This window comes from Orcinus orca, chromosome 16, assembly GCF_937001465.1.
Source record: "Orcinus orca chromosome 16, mOrcOrc1.1, whole genome shotgun sequence".
Classification (NCBI taxonomy): Eukaryota; Metazoa; Chordata; class Mammalia; order Artiodactyla; family Delphinidae; genus Orcinus; species Orcinus orca.
In genome coordinates, this window is record NC_064574.1 from 40,195,329 (window position 1) to 40,208,949 (window position 13,621).

General features: G+C 44.4%; 1 protein-coding gene across 6 annotated transcripts in view; it reads left to right on the plus strand.

The window, feature by feature from the left end:
• ISM1 (isthmin 1) overlaps nt 1–13,621 on the plus strand; it is a 91,669-nt gene that overhangs the window by 45,771 nt on the left and 32,277 nt on the right. The gene's annotated exons all lie outside the window — the stretch shown is intronic.

Sequence of the window (13,621 nt, forward strand, 5' to 3'; positions counted from 1 at the left end):
GGCCAGGAAGCTTTGGGCTGGACTGGTATCTAGGTAGGAGTTTTCCTAAGAAAATGCGGCCAGGACCCCCCTACCAAACAAAGTAGGGGAGCAGAGTTAAGGATTAAATCAACAGTGCACTGCAGGCCAGTGTGCCTGAACCAGGCCTCTTGGACCTGTTACCTGGGCGAGGGCTGCAGCTGGGGGAAGATGGGAACTCCAAGGGGGCTGCAGATCCTTTTACTCTAAATAACACGCCCAGGAGAGAAATTAGGACAGCACCGTGCAGTGGAAGGAACGGGGCTGTGGTGCCTACTTGCCATCCAGGGGCCTGGAATTTGTTGAGCTGTACACGTATGATTTGTGCTCCTTTCTGTATGCAGGTGACTTATCTACGGAACTTATATAACTACCAAAAACACAAGGGAAAATAAAATAGAAAGGGAATCATAGAGATTCAGTTTCCTTCTCCCTGGAACACGGGTGCTCATGTCTCCTTCAAAGGGATGTTGTGAAGATTAAACTTCCAGTGCCTGGCCTGGGTGATAGTGTGGTTCCTCGCAGACATGTCCTGTGTGCTCAGTATCTTCCATCCACCTCTCTAGATCCACCTTTCACCCTTCTCCATCCTAACTTGTGCCTCAGATGTGTGATTGGACTGTGTCCCATCAATGGGCTCCCTTGCTCTTGAGCTTCTGTTTGGACTTGGCCAATGGTAAAGGTGGCAAGAGAGGAGAGGAAGAGGAGAGGGAGGTTGCAGTATTTAGTAAGGCCCCAATGTGCGTGTGCATGCACACACACACACAGCCACACCTCTCTCTCCCTTTGGGGACCAGTAACCTCTCCCTTTCCTTGCCTCTTCAGGCCTGGGAGTGTAAGATCTCTCTGGCTTTCCTGGCCATACTGTAGCATCTTTGGTGGTTCCCAGCCTCTTTGTCCAGACATCTGTCAATTGTTCCTTCATTAAGCTCCCTTGGTCACCCATACATACCTCAGTGCCGTCCATTTGCTGCCCAGATTCAGATAGATACACCCTAGTACTGTGATGTTTATCCTGGGGAGAGTAGTAACATGTAAGTATGTGCTCTATCATACCCCCCTTTTCATGACCATCCCCAAAAGAAAGCCCCTGAGAAACTTGCTCTTCTCTTTCCTTGAAGCTCAGCTGAGTTCTAGTGGAAGAATGATCTTTGTTGAGAAAAAAACTAGTAGGTGCTTTGTTTCTCTAAGGTCAGAGTAGGAAATTGTATGGGGGAAGGGAGGTAATAAAATGGTTGAAAGTGGGGAGGGCGGTGTGCCCTCTGTCATCTGACACTTGACCTTCTGCCCTCCCCAGTAAAAGAACCCCACAAAAAGTCCTGCTCACAAACCATTCTTCTCCATACTTATTTCAGCTTGTTATTTCATTGGACCGGTATCTATTGATAGATACAGGTCTTTTAGAGAAAATGAAAGAAGAATATGTGGTGATTGTTAAAGATTCAGTAGATGGTGAGTTGTGGAATCATAATTAGAAGTATGGATACTTTCACTTCCTGACGCTGAACTCTTTCACTCCTAGAGAATTTCCCACTTTCTACCTGGCATTTTATATGTAAGCATTTCTTAACTTCCCCACTGGGGTCTGAAGTCCTTCAAGACAAAACCTTCTCCAAATATGATTTTCATAATGTTAAAAATGTCTCATATAAAATGAATACATGTCAAAGCCTTATTTAACTAATTAGTGAGGGAACTAGGGACATGCTAATTCTAGTTCAGAGCATGTGAGGAACAGATATTTATAAAATTAGTGGGGTAAATCATGACAAAGTAAATTTGCAAGTTAGAAGCAAAACTGGTTAATGTCCTATAGGGCAATAAAACAGTAAGCTTTGAGTTATTGTTTCTTTTTCTCCCAGTTTTATTGAAATATAATTGATATATAACATTGCATAAGTTCCAGGTGTACAACATAATGATTTGATATATGATATATTTTGAATGATTAGCACAGTACGTTTAGTTAACATCCATCACCTCACATACTTTCAATTTTTTTCCCTTGTGATGAGAACTTTTAATGAGTTATTTTTTCTATCAGACCCCCCAAAAAATTTTATATTTCTACAAGGTGAAAATCACCAAGTTAGCATGTAACTTTTACCCTAGGCCCTAAGCAGTAGTAAATAATAAGTGAAACAAAGGTCCATTCTCCTAGAAAAGTAGGACAGTCCTGTCATACTATGTCCTGCTATGAACTAATCAACTTGCAATGATCCTTTTGCTTTATTTCCAAGTTTTGGATCATTTCTCTTAACAAGGTATATGCTGTTGACTGTCTCATCCCAGCAAGGCACCTGGCACAAAGTGTTGTGTTGGTCAAAACATCCGTTTGGTTTTTTCTATAAGATGGCTCTGGTACCGTTTAGTTGTCTTTAACTTCATTCGAAACAATTTTGTTAGACTGTATTGTGACAGCTGTCATATTAGCGTGCATTTAAAAAAACCTTATCAAAAGTGGTGAATTTTTGTGTAGCCATTTTAATATTGAAGATGGAAAAAAAAAAAGCAACATTTTCGGCATATTGTGCTTTATTATTTCAAGAAAGGTAAAAACGCAACTGAAACACAAAAAAAGATTTGTGCCGTGTATGGAGAAGGTGCTGTGACTGATCAAACATGTCAAAAGCGGTTTGCGAAGTTTCGTGCTAGAGATTTCTCGCTGGACGAGGCTCCATGGTCGGAAGTTGGTAGAGATCAAATCGAGACATTAATTGAGAACAATCAACGTTACACCACGCGGGAGATAGCCGACATACTCCAAATTTCCAAATCAAGCATTAAAAATCATTTGCACCAGCTTGGTTATGTTCATCGCTTTGATGTTTGGGTTCCACATAAGTTAAGCGAAAAAAACCTTCTTGACCGTATTTCCGCATGCAATTCTCTACTGAAACATAACGAAAACGTTCCATTTTTAAAACAAATTGTGACAGGCGATGAAAAGTGGATGCTGTACAATAATGTGGAATGGAAGAGATCGTGGGGCAAGCGAAATGAACCGCCACCAACCACACCAAAGACTGGTCTTCATCCAAAGAAGATGATGTTGTGTATATGGTGGGATTGGAAGGAAGTCCTCTATTATGAGCTCCTTCCAGAAAACCAAACGATTAATTCCAACAAGTACTGCTTCCAATTAGACCAACTGAAAGCGGCACTTGATGAAAAGCGTCCGGAATTAGTCAACAGAAAACACATAATCTTCCATCAGGATAACGCAAGACCGCATGTTTCTTTGATGACCAGGCAAAAACTGTTACAGCTTGGCTGGGAAGTTCTGATTCATCCGCCATATTCACCAGACACTGCACCTTCAGTTTACATTTATTTAGGTCTTTACAAAATTCTTTTAATGGAAAAAATTTCAATTCCCTGGAAGACTGTAAAAGGCAACTGGAACAGTTCTTTGCTCAAAAAGATAAAAGGTTTTGGGAAGATGGAATTATGAAGTTGCCTGAAAAATGGCAGAAGGTAGTGGAACAAAACAGTGAATACATTGTTCAATAATGTCCTTGGTGAAAATGAAGAACGTGTCTTTTATTTTTACTTTAAAACCGAAGGAACTTTTTGGCCAAGCCATAGATGCCCGGAAAGTGTTTGTTGAGTGACTCTATAAACAGAAAAAAACTCCATCCATTTATAGAGAAAGATTAGCCAAGCTAAGTCCAGGGCCCACAATCACATCAGCTTCCAGCTTTCCAAGCAGGGATCAAACAGTTTCCCTGGAGGAGAACAGACAGGAGTCCAAATAAGAACAATCTGTGCGGACAGGTGGGAAAGGGAACCGGGCCTGGTGGTGTACAGCTTTCTCTTCACCCTAGGCTATAGCTGCTCTGTGATGGCTCTATAATTGTTTTATAGTGTCAGTAGGGTTTCCCTAATAAATGAGCATTACTAGTTTCTGAGAGCCAACAAAGCCATACAGGTGCATCATGAAAGTGTGAGGGAGAATTGTTAAGTCTCAGCTCCGAATCTTTGAAACACTGACCTTGGAGCTGTTAACAGAGCAGCACATGTAAATGATGGAAGCAGTAGGCAGAGGGATGTTTTCCAACAGATTTGACCCAGCTTTAAGTCAGCAGGTAGAAGGATGGGAGAAAGAAGGAAACGTGCTCGACATTGAAGATAGTATTTGCACTTCATGCATTTAGAACCATCACATTTTTGTTTAATTTCCCTACTCTCAGTTTGATGTTTTTAGCATTTGGTATCAGGTTTTTTTCTTTAATTGTTAGAAAACACTTTCTCCAGGACAAGTGTCTCTTGAGGCTTCCAGTCCTAGGAGGTCAGAACTAGATGGATTGAGAGGTTTTCTCTAGTTCCCATCCTATGTCGCCACACCCATTTTACAGAAGAAATAACTGAGGTCCCGTTATCAGTTAACTTTTGCTAACTGATATCAGTTAGCTTTTGCCATGTAACAAACCACTCTGAATTCATTAGCTTTTTAAAACCACCACTGTTTATCATTTCTCACGATTCCATGGGTCAGCTGGGTGGCTTTCCTAGTCTGGACCGGCTCAGCTGGGTCCAGATGGTCTAGGATGGTCTCCATTTGAGCGATTGGTCATTGGCAGGCTATTCAGTCTGGGGTAGATCGTCTCTGTCCCACATGTCTGTCCTCATCCCACAGGCTAGCCCAGGCCTTGAGATTGCAAAGAGCAATAAAAAAAAAAAAAAAAAGGCAAGCTCTAAGACACACTTATCTCTGCTTATCCAACAGCCAAAGTAAGTCACATGACCAGATGCAAAGGCAGTGTAGGAGACAACTACCCAAAGCATAGATATTTACAGAAAGAGGACGTTTTTGCAAACCCTACCAATCTAGGTGCAAAGGTACAGGAACTTGCCTAAGCTTATAAAACTAGGGAGGGGCAATGCTGAGACGTAGACTGGGCCTCATACCTCCTATCCTAGGACCCTTCCTCAACACCTTGAGCCCTTCTCTAGGATTCCAAGGTTAAGGTCCAGTTCCCGTTAAAATCTAGTTTAGAGGTACTTGGAGCAGAAAGATCTGTGGTAGGTTTCAATGATGGGTCTTAACTTTGCGTGTTGAGAGAAATCCATCTTCTTAATTAGAACAATAAGCTGGGCAAGGGTCCCCAAGGCCACCAACCCCCACCCAGGCCAGTCTGAACTCTGCCAGTCTTTGCCCTTTGACTTGTCTTCCAGGTTCTGCCTCGTGACAGCGGACACCAGCCTTGCCTTGGCCTTGGGTGCCCCCCAGGCCATGTGGGGAGGCGCAGAATCACTGCAGGGGGCATTCACCGCCGGGGTCTCCTTGTCCTGTTTGACACTCTCCCTCTGGTCAAGGGAGGACTTAGATCGTTAGGCCATTTAGGCACGCTAATAATTTGGTACCTCTTCAAACTGGGCTCCAGAAAAGGATCTGGATAGCTACCGCTCTGTTTACTTCCCAGATATGGAGAAAGCACAGTTTGAAAAGTCCACAGTAATCCACACTCATTCAATATTTGCTCAAAGTTGGACTTAGAGGGGAGGCTGAGCTCCACGTGGCTGAAGCCCCCTGGTGGCCACCCTTCACCTGTTCTCTATAGCCCTGAGCAAGTTAGTGCCGCCCTCAAATTCAAATACCCCTCTCAGCAGACAAAATCTTCCCTCAGCTTACTGGGGAGCAGGTTTGTCTCACACCCCAAGAGAACTTACACACGCGTCCCTTCTAGGCAGTTCCACCATTTGCCCGGAGAAGGAGTCCGGAAAATACCATTTCTCCATCCCCCTCCGTTGGCAGAGACGGTTTAGATGATGGCTGAAGGTTTCTTTAGCCAAATTGGCTTTCCAGCCTTGGACTCTACTTCTCACATGTTTTCTTAGACTTAAAAGAATAATTTGCGTCTCGTTTCTGTTCATTCTTTAGCCTAACAGGACATAAAGGAAATGGGGCCCGGGTGGTTCTCACTCTGTTTTCTTTGCCAGCAGTGGAGAAAGTACAACTTGAAAAATCACCAATAATCCGCACATTTTCAAGATCAAAGCTGTTTACAGAAGTATCGGAGACGACGAGCTAGTGGGGCGTTGACTTCCATTTTGTCAGCCGGCCCCCGGAGACTTCGATCAAGAAGGAAACACAGGGGTGGGAGACACACACCAGCGGCCCCTTCCCCTGTGGAGGCAGCTCCCTGCCCAAGTGCAAGGAGTCGGCCATTCTTCATTCCTTCCAAAGCATCGCCTGAGATCATAAGCAAGGTCACTCCCAAGCCCTAGAGTAAACAGCCTTCTGATACATTCTGCCCCCATAACAGAAGATTCCTCAGCTATTAGTCAGACTTTCAACAGAGGGCTCCATTCCCAACCAAGATGAAACGCTCCTGCATTCTTGAAACACGACGTGCCTATGTCACTAGCTGCCAGGATTGTCTTCAGGATCTGACAGCAAAGATTGAAGCACAGTTCTGGCCACTTTCCTCTGCCAGGAATTTGTACTTTCCTGCGAAGGGGCATTGCATGTTCGTGCTTGCCATAAAATAGAGCCACGGATATTTGCTCTGTTCCTGCTGCCTGAAGGGGTGTGATTACCATCACACACCCTAGAGAGAAAAGAAGGTGGCTGACCTCACCATCGGTGTGTTCAACAGTGCGAGGACCTCCCCATGGATCCTGGTTCCTCCTCTCCAACACTGCACTGAACAAGCCTCCGCCACCTCTGCTTCCGTTCCTGTGATCACCATCTCTCCGCCATCTTCCCAAGCCCTAAGAACGAGCACACCCCCTGAGAAAGCAGGCTTTCCCGTCTGAAATTCACATTGTTCACTCTCCTGGTTTTCTCTTCCTGGGAGCACTTGCTCCCTAGTCATGTGTAAAGATAATCAGAGGACCCTTTTATTCTTTCTTTCTCTCCAAACAGGGAAATTTTTGCTCTTCCCTTTGAAATACCACCCATGGCATTCTTGAACTTATTTTTAGACGTGTGGAAATATTCCAGACAAAAATCGATGCCCAACACAGATAAAGCCCCAAGTGTGTTTATCGTGGGGAGAAGAATATGGAGTGTTTTAATGTGGAAGGAGTGTGGCCATATGCCTGGGTGCAGCATGGCTGCCTTTAATCTGGAAAAAGGAAACAAGCATTGTCGATAATAATATGCAGATGTCCAGCCCCAAATGAGGACATATTGCTAATTAGCTATATTGTTAATATATTTTAAGGAGAGAGGCTGCAGTGACGTTAATTATAATCTTTGTTGTTTGTTGTTCAAAGTCTATGAGACCAAAAGCATTGCTAATAATATCTTCTTTAATATCTTCAATATAAGAGTCTTGGATTTTTTTTTTTTTCTTTAGAATCCCACATAAAAGCCACATTAGGGGTAATGAGGCCTGTAGCCTGAGCCTAATTAAAACAAAATCTAACTAGGCCCATGGCCATCATTATCATCAACTAGTACTTATTGGGTGCCCCCCGAGCTTGTGGAATTGGAGGGTGTGGGGTTTGAGATTGTAGATATGGCCTGTTCTTTGCCCTCCAGAAATTTGCCATCCCATCTGCCTCCAAGAAGTCTGCCTGGTTGTGTTAATCTGGGAATAGTTAACCACAGCCTTAAAAAAAAAAAAAAAGCACTAAAACTGTCCAAGCCAGCCACAATTTGGTACTAGCTTGTGCCTCTCCTGGGGGTTCTGGAAGTGGTCACATCAGCCCGGTTTTTCATACTCCAGCCTTTGGTTGATGTTTGTGGAACAGGGCAGGTGGCTGGCTGCAGACTTGGGACAATGATGCTTACTTAGCACGCTTCTTCCAAAGGTGGACCCATCGCCCATTTTCACACCTTGATTGTCCCCCTCGAGCTGATCGCCCTAATTTCCCCTGTGACTCGGTTCTCCAAAGAACCCCTCCCTCTCTCGCTCGCTCCTATGTCAAATGACCAGCTGGCAACTCTGTCCACTATGGCCATGCTGACCTTGATGTGGCCGTGGTGATCCACCTTGGTCACAAGGACAGCCAAAATGAGCGAGTCCGCGCCGCAGGGGCTAAGGGCGTTTGCTGGGCATCCTTGGTCTTGGGCCAGGGATGTCCTGGGGAGAAAGGACATGAATGACAAAGTGCCTGGGCTTGTTATCTTAGAAACTGTACCTGGTCTGCCGAGGAGAGGTTTTCTCTTCTCAGCACATCTTCACAGAGCTTTCCCAGGGGCATCCAGGGCCAGCCGATGAGAGCCAGGGAGGCGATCCCCACCCATAAAGCTTAGCAAGACTCCAGACGACCCAGAGAATGCCAGTGGGGAAGTGGGGACCTAATGGAAAAGTCACAGTACAGTAGGATAGAAAGCTTTCAGACCGAAGGCTGGTGGGCCCAGACGTCTGGGTTTGGGCCTAGCATTTGTATTATTTACTCAGTGATCGCTTACTAAGACAGCAGACTGGCACTGAGCCTAACACCCACTCCATTCCAGCTCTGATAGCCTTTGGGCCTCTGCGCCAGGCCCTGGGAGGCCTCAGGGAGTCTGCACCCACCGTATCCTTTGCCAGGATTGCAGTGCTCCCTGGCCCATCTCCCCCTCTGCTCCGTCCTCTTCACCTGCTTCACGGGCTTCATTTTACCTGTGTTTTTCAATCTCAGTTCAAACTTTATTTCCTTAGACAAAACTCTACTTCTTTTTAATACAAATGTTCAAAGTAAGGAGTTTTATAATCCCTACCTCGAACGGGGGTGATGGTTTTTCTGGCTTCCTCTCTTTTATGAGTATCATCATAGGCTCATGGAATGTCACAGATGCAATGTATGGCAGTCAATGACAACCTTTTTTGTTTTAACGCCCAAATTGTCTAATCCTGGTGCAGGGTGGGCCCTTCAATCTGGCTCCTGTGTTCTTTCAAGAGGACACCATTAATCACTGAAGTCTTCCTGGCTTTCTGACACAGCAAAATATCCCAAACTCACCTTGACTTCCCTGCCCAAGTTCTGGGATCAGCCATTTGTCTAAGGATCTCTGGATCCTTTGAGGGCAAAGTCCTTGAACTTTAATGATAGTATTTTTGGATAAATTAAAGGAAATATTACATTACCCAGTGAGTAATAGATTTGAGAAATGTAAGGTATAGATGCTGAAATAATAGAAGATTCTATACGTATACAGAGAAGGGGGTAGAGGGCAGATTTGGAAAAGGATATTATGAAAATTAGCAGCAGAGCTGAGTACCCATAACCTGGCTGCCATTGTGAAGGTCGCGGTGATGATTCACTATATGCCCTGTTGGTACTTCCTACAGCTGGGGATGGTACACAGTCTTGAGTCACTTTGCTAAACAGAGCTTTTCCCTTTTTATTGGCAGTCACAGCTCTCAAATTAGGATCGTACAGGGAACATTGCTACTAGGGCTGCAGTATTGTCAATACTACTGTTTGTATCAAGGGTACAAGAAGTTCAGAGGTCATCATTCCAGGACTAGTATGAAGGCTCTGCCATGCTATCGGGGACCCCGGTTCCTCTATCTTTCCATTCAGCCACCTTTGGCGTGTATCTTCAACCTCTTGCCAGTGGCATCATTTCACTTCCAACACTACTATCCACAGTTCAGCCAGGAGAAAATGGAAGACGGAAAAGAGGCAAAAGACAAACTGACTCTGCCTTCTGTCCAATAGTACCATCAGGCACCTTCCACTTACATCTCATTGGGTAGAACCGTGTCACATGGTCATCCCTAGCTGCAGTGGATGCTAGAACATGTAGTTTTAGCCAGGCACGTTGCCACCTGAAATAAACACTGAGTAAAAAAAAAAAAAAAAAAGTGGGGAATGGATATTGGGGAGGAAACTACAATGTCTGCCACAACAATACTGCCATCTAAGGCAAAACTCCAGGCTGCATGAGCATGGAGCCTAGTTTATAATTTTATTATTATTGTTAACACTTTACAATATTAGTACTTTATTCCTATTTTAAACAAGAATAAGTTGTAAAACAATGGAGGGACAGGAGCTATGCCCAAAGATGGGGAGCGTTAAGCAGCAGCTGGACAATTTGGCCACCACAGGTCACCTTCCTTGGCAGTGGAACACTGCATGCGTATAAACCGCTAACTAGCTTTAGTTCTTCTATCTCGCAGATTAGAGAGAACGTGGCTCCTGGAGCTGCAGCACTGTCACAGATTGAAAGTCAACTCAAAGACACATTGTGGGTAAAGACATATTTTCCCAAACTGAGCAGATGCCCTCATGTCACTTGAATTTAAACAAAACGAATCCTGCAGCACCTTGGAAAGAATGGTGATATTTCTTTCCTTCAATCCCTGGACTGTCCAAAGCTCACGTCTTCAGAGAATAATGTCTGCTTTTCTGAATAACATACCAACTGTTTAAATCTTCATTCTGAGATCCACCCTTCCTGAGAATCTTTACTCTGCTAGAATAATTAAGTGGATCTCTTGGTGAGTGAGCTCGGCGCATCAGCCATGACCTCCAGTGGGGCCTCTACAAGGAAGCTGTACAGTGGGTCTTTGAGAAAGAATGAAGAAGCGGTGTTTTCCTGCCTTGTTAGCAGACCCTGTCTACTGTCTCCCGCCCCAGATTTAAATTCTTGATTACCAAAATAACGGTGACTCCCTGAATCTTGTCGTTGATTGAATAAAGTGGAGCTTCATTTTATATGATTCACTGTAAGGCACCCTCCCCCTACCGTCGAGCTTCCAGTTTCTGAACAGTCTGGGGGCATGCCACGGTTTCGAGGGAGCCAAGATTTCCAGATAACTATGTTTTTGTAAAAATGCAAGAATAATTCAGATATTCAGAGATCGTGATTAGCATTTTTTATTATTCCCATTCTCATCTTCCAAATGTTGTTGGAGGGGTGGGAGGATGAGGATTGGGGAAAGATGGAGAAATGCCACAACTGTGTCCATAATTCAAGCCAAAATGTACTTTAGCCCCCGTCTTCGCGGCAGAGGCACTTGAGGCCTGAATCGTCCAGCCCCGTTGCCCTAACTCTACAGTTCTCTTTTCAGGTATAGTCACAACCCACCCTGAGTTCTCTTGACCATCCTGCTGGCACAGCATGGGATTCTCCTTATCGTCTGCTTTGTTTTACATGGAGGATTATTGAGCCACAGAGAGTTTGAGGGGTTTTCTTGGTCCCTGTCTAAGCCAGGATCACTCTGGGGTAGTGTATCTCCTCTCAGTAAAAATTCCAGAGTCAGATCAAGAAACCCATCATAGTCAGTCCTTGTTTTTTCAGCTGTCTAAGTGAAATGCCAAATAAGCAGCACAGATACCTTTCCTATTCTTCTTCTAAAATACAAGTTTTTCTGGAATTCCCTAGCAGTCCAGTGGTTGGGACTCTTCACTTCCACTGCAGGGGGCATGGGTTCAATCCCTGGTTGGGGAACTAAGATCCCACATGCCATGCAGTGTGGCCAAAAAACAAAAGTACCAAATATAAAATAAAATATAAGTTTTCATAGTAGAAAGAGTGCTTCATCACAGGGAAAAGTAAAAAGAGCTCCATCTTTAATACAGTTAAACAGTATGTCCCAGTTGCTATAATGACGTGAGGGCTGGATTTGCTGGGGATCCCTCAAGCCATGGACAAGCAAATCCTGGGTCCCTTCTGAGACTTAGATTCCCAAACCCTGTGCAATAAATTCTCCATGAGAAGTCAACTGTCCTTACTAACACTGTTGAGGATCCAGGGAGAAAAACAAGGGAACAGTTGCATTCAGTTATCTTTCCCTGGGCTATGATAGAAAGGTCTTACGTTGAGGAAAGAATTAGCATGTCTCTGTCTCTGTCTCTGTCTCTTTCTCTCTATGTGCTGGATAATATAATCTCAGCATAATACATTTGGCCTCTGTTGCATTGAGCAATGCCTGGGGATGGCAGGGCAACTCCCCCTAGGAGGAAGTGTCAGGAGATGAAAACATGGCAGAAAGGTGACAGGAGAGGTGAACAAAGACACTGCCCCTGGCCACATCTCCTGAGCAGAGGAGAAGGGCAAGCAAAGACATGATGAAGAGCAGCCCGCTTCCCCTGCCGTAGCTGCACATGTTAAGGAAGAGACAGCAGACATGCTTCTTTCTAGCTCAGCCTCTTCTTGGCCTCTGGGAACATTCACATGGTCTCTGCACAAGTGAGTTTATTCCTCACAGCCCCATGTCTGTTCAAAGAGAGAAAAATCCATCCCCTCAGGTCAGCTCTCTAATAAGATCATTACCCACTGCATGTGTTTCATCCTCAGGCCATTCTTGACCTTGGGTACTCAGAGTCGGGAGTGTTTTGATACCAGGTGTAACCCCTTGACTGGGTCAAAGACGCTGCTGTGAGAGGGGGCAGGGAGTGTGTGTGGAGGCAATGTGCTGGAATATTCACTCCAAAACCCCCAAACATGCCCAAGAATAACAAGAACATTAACCACTGACCCAAACACTGGTGAAATTCTATCTCCACATCTCCCTCCACCAGTAAACATGAAAATGCTATGCCTGAAGGGATGGAGGAAACATCCAACAAGAGGTCCAGGAAGAATGAGAGCAGAAGAAGGGCTGCTTTGAGAAAGAAGTCCAGCAACTACTACACTCTTCAGTCACTGGAAAAAATTTCCCCTAGTGACAACTAAACACGGACATTTTTTGCTAGTTTGGAAAAACAACAGACTTGGACTTTTCTTTCCGGGATAAAGGCATTCAATTTCAGAATGCCTTTTTGTCACTTTTTCTTGGCCTGTCTCCACCTCTTCATCCCCATCTTGGGTCGTTCTCCCTTCCTTCACTCCATCCCAGCCTCACTGGCCTTCTCTGTGTTTCTTAAATGAGACAAGCCATCCCTACCTCACTGTCTTACTTGCTGTTCCCTCTGCTAGAATGTTCTTCCCCCAGATAATTACAGGTGTTCAGGTTTCACTTCAGATGTCACCTTCTCAGGAAGGTCTTCCCCAGCTACCTATCTAAAGTTGCCCTGACCACTCTACCTCATTTTCTTCTTCCTTTTCTTCTTAGCAATCACCATTCTCTGACCTGATCTTATTTATGTGTGTATTTATTGTTTATTCCCCCCAACTAGACATACTGTCTAAGAGAATAGGACCCGTGTCTGTCTTGTTCATGGCTTTCCTGTGCCTAGCATGTGGTTGACACTTGTTGATTGTGTGGATGAATGGACGGATAAATGGATGGAAGGATGGATGAGTAGATGAATGAAAGAATTGAAGGAAGGAGGAATGAAAGTTAAATAGGTTAGTGAGTGGATGGATGAAAAAAATGGTTGGATGGATGGATGGATGGATGGTTAGAAATAATCAATGATTTGGCTGAAGTATTTTACCCAGTTTGGTCAGATCTTCTGCTGACCCACACCAAATAAACAAACACTGGATACTGGGGCTATAACTCAAGCCAGAGTGGTTAATCGATTGAAGCTGTGATAAGAAAACCATAATTTGATTCCAGTTCTAAATGAGCACCTAGTCTCCTTCAGATTAGCACTTTCTGTTGATATGCTTTGATGTTTGATTAATATCCAATCACACATTAGCCCTCAGAAAATTCCCAAGTAGCAGGCTAGGAAAATTTCCTGATGATTTAGCTTTTTGAAGATAGAAAAACTAAGCCATGGAAGGAAAACAAGTTGGGAATACCATCCTGGCTTAATTCCA